Source organism: Lolium perenne, chromosome 4 (genome assembly GCF_019359855.2).
Source record: "Lolium perenne isolate Kyuss_39 chromosome 4, Kyuss_2.0, whole genome shotgun sequence".
NCBI lineage: Eukaryota > Viridiplantae > Streptophyta > Magnoliopsida > Poales > Poaceae > Lolium > Lolium perenne.
Genome location: NC_067247.2, coordinates 275,138,989 through 275,143,237, shown reverse-complemented (window position 1 = coordinate 275,143,237; position 4,249 = coordinate 275,138,989).

Below are 4,249 nucleotides of genomic sequence, written 5' to 3'. Positions count from 1 at the left end.
CTATAGCAAGCCAAGTAGCTCTTAAACTTGAGTTAGCAATAAGATAGACTACGAGTCGTTCTTCTGGAGCTTTATTTGAAGTTTTACCTCACTGTAAAGTAGGAGGTTGTGTTGATCTTATGTAAACAGCTCGTGTGTACTTCTATAGACATACCTTGGACTCGCATATGTTTCTGTTGTACCACTCTGAGAGATGTAATATGAGTGGAACGGTGTTTCACTTGTGTTATGTCAACGACTTGTGTACTACACCATGCAGTGGTACGCTGGGTCATCACAGCTGGTATCAGAGCAAATGCTTTGACCCTAGGATTAAAACCCTTTAAAGGAGACCTATAGGTTTGGTAGTGTCTATAGGAAGTTGTATTAGCTAAGTCAACTATGCTAAACCAAATATTCTTTTGACTTGAGATGGGTATTCACTTGAGAATAATCCTGACACACTTGAGTCAATCCTTCTTATCTATCTTTCTTAAGTGAAGTTAGTTAGTTATCTTGCTTCATTCCAAATAACTAGAACACCATTGGAGCTTAAGATAATTTGTGGTAGTAGACCACAGTTGGTATACAACACCTGGTAGTCCAAAGAGAGGATACAACCATAAGGAAGATATCCTATTGGAAGAAGTATACCAATACAAGTATGGTTAAGTAAGAGTCATTTAAAATGTCAAATGACTAACGTTAAGTAATGTAGATAAGTAATATAAGGTAGTATATGTCTATGATGAGTCAATCATAGGAGGTAAGAAAGAGTGATAGGAGTTACATGAGTCTACTTTCAATAATAAACTAGGTACTCATATATGATTCACTTGAGAATCATGATATGATGGAGTAGAACATCATAAGTACGATAAAAAAAGGATGATAAGGAGTAGGATTTAAGGAATAGTTCGAAAGCTTAGGCCTTAAAATCCTAATAACTGTACCAAGTATGTTAGGACCATAGTCCTTAAATGAAAGAAGGCTTATTTAGAGCATATCACATAGAGAAATCCTAGAGTTATAGGTGGTATATTCTAAACAATCATGTGTTTAGAGTAGACATGTTAGAACTAATTGTATTATAGGAAGTAGTCCTCAATAGCACATATATATGGTATCCTATTTTGTTAGTACTTCCAAAGAAAAACTAGGTTAACTTCAACTATCCCAGGCCATTTTGTTTCAAATTGTCTCATTACAAATGTGCAATTAAGATAAATGTTGAGACAAATAGTAGAAATTCACGTATTTGTGCTAAGTATCACAACCTAAACCTATCTTATGTGGTGTTATATACTACACATCTGAACCTGATGTTTAGGGATGTCTTACCCAACTATTATATTCAGGCATATAAGGATGTGTATTATAAGCACAAAGCTGAATCTTCTTGGATTTTATTGGATTTTCATTGATTGACTAGATCCATACATGAAGTTTGACTTTGATATGCAAAGGCATGTTGCAATATCAAGCTCTTACTTGATGTTATAGGTCTAGAGGGTAAAGGTATTCGTGTGAGGAAGTGACGAATTCTGAAGATTTTGAAGATAAGATGAAGGTTCACTTGAAGAAGGAATTAAAGTTGTGGGAAGCAACCACAACCATCTGAAGGAAGGACCAATCAAAACTCACTTCTATCCTTAATCAAGGGTACTTCAACATGGAAGTACCATGAAAGTGAGAAAAATAGTGAATATGGAGCAGTAGAAGTGGAGCCATATTCATTATGGAAGAAGGTAATGCAAGTGAAATCACTTACAATACTATTTTCATAGTGTCAACAAGTGGTTATCTTGCAAAACAAACCCTAGAAGAAGGAAATAGATAAGTGAAGTCGCAGCTGGTATAATAAGACCGCAGCTGATATAGGATAATCATGAAGAGAAAGTATGTGAAGTGAGGTAAATCGTAACTAAAACTATAAAAGTAGCCACAGCTGGTAGATATTGACTAGAACCATAACATAGCCACAGCGGGTATCCAATAAGCCACATATGGTGCTAGATAGTCTGCAGCTGGTAACAGATAGTCCGCAGCTTAATCTTTCTTTCACTCTAAAAGAAAGAGGGATTCCGCAGTTGGTATCCCGTAGCTGGTAAATATTTAGTTAGAGGATTCACAATGGATATCCACAATTGTGTGGATACACCAGAAAGAATTCTTCGTGAGACTTTAGAAAGGTACAAAATATAAACTAGACTTAGACCAACTACCTAACCTTGGAGTTTAATGATTAGAAGAAAGGAAGTTCAAAGATCATTAGTAAACTCCAAGGGGGAGAGGAAGGCTGAATGAGAAGTATTAAGATATGATTTGGAGTATGAAAGACGAAGAAGAAGGTCTGAACTGAGAGGAAGTCCGATCCTATTTTCATAAGATTGGTGGAAGTATCCATATAATAGTACTCTCAGGAGGTTGTCAGACCAGAAGCCGAGGTTCATATCTCGAGGAAGTAAGGGTTATACCTTAACTTGAGTGGGTAATTGATAATTACTCAGAAGCAGAAGAGCTCAAGTAAGTCTAAGATAATGAAGTTGGATGAAGAAGATGTCGGAGGACAATCAAAGCTTAAGAAGGCTTAAGACCGAAGGAGTTTGACCATATCAGAACATAAGCCTATTAGAACATAAGCCTATTAGAAAGATTCCTTTCATGGAACCTAAAGAAACCAAAAGGAGGATAACTAGTATGAACTAGAAGCCATGATTGGATGGACTCAATGAGTCTAATCCATTCGTAGGACTAAACAACCAGGACCATGCCTATTATAAATACCTTACGAAGTACCATTACATTCGTTATGGTAGTAAGGGAAAAACAATACCTTACTTTAAACCAATCCTTTAGACTGAAGGTTTGGGCACCGCAGCTGGATTACCGCAGCTGGTAGAACCAAGCTTTGAGTACCCAAATAGGAAGATGTCACCACAACCATTAGTAGAGATCATTAGCATAAGAAGCTGTCCTAATTCAAGGATCTTTGAAGAATAAGACTGGAAGTTTCGAATATTAGAAGGAATCCTGGAATTGAAGAAAGTATCAGTCCCAGACATCAGAAGACTTCAGGAAGGATCTGGACAAGGGATATATCCAATTATATCTAATGAGATCACCATGGAGTTTGAAAGGATCGTGATCCATTCAAGTCCATTCCACATTCCGAAACGTGAGAGCGTTCGAACTTCGGGACGAAGTTCAGTTTAAGGGGGAGAGGCTGTAATATCCCAGGTTTAGAGGCAATAAAATGAGAGAACACCAAAGTGTGCATTGCATTCATGCATAGAAAATCCGGGGAATTTTCGCGCTTTCAAATAAAACTTACCACAGTAACTGAAGTTTCACTTGACTTGCTGGAATTGAAGTAGATCATCAAGTCAAGCGCTATAAACTTCACTGTGATCTTTGCTAAAACCATTATTAATTTGTTTCAAAATAATTAGTGACTCATCCACAATAATAAAACCATCCACAAGATATTTAGTAGCAAATGCCACTTGGCTATCCAAAAATAAATCATATGAGAGGATAATGATCTTGCCACATAGGATGAAAATATCTACATGACTTGCATCCCAAGCTTTGCCACCTCATGCTCAAAGGATTGCTATGGATGAGGGCATGACACCCAAGCACCTTACTCATCAAACCAACACAAGAGTCACCAGTTATGTGTCATGATACTAGAGCTTGCCCAAGCCTATAAATAGAGCCACATCCCTTCATCCATTTGCTCACCTTGTAGCATGATACAAGGAAGAAAACATATAGAGCCACTTCATGTGAATTAGCTAGGATCAAGATGAAGAAGCTAGGAGGAGGAGGCATACCAAAAGATGCAGGTTTATCAGATTTCCTGAAGAACAAGCTACAGAAGATACCAAGGTAGAACTCCTAGGCAAACCATATATTTAGAGGATCATATCATCATATCTTAAGTAGGACCTTAGGCTATTCCAAGACATTGAGAAGTGAGAGAAATTATAATACTAACCATAGCCATGTTCATACAAAAATATTAGAGGAGTACTAATCCTAGATATTCAAGTCAAGATTTAATCTTGGAGGTGAGAACCCTATTTCAATAACAATACCTTAGCAAACCAATTTCATAATCATCACAACTTGGTATTAATTATAAAACCTAAGAACCTAGGATGAGTGTGATGAGAGGAATATTAAAGAAGGATTAGTGAGGAATGAGTGGATCTTGTCTAATGCATGAGTATACCTTGTAGATATAGATGATAAGTTAAACCCA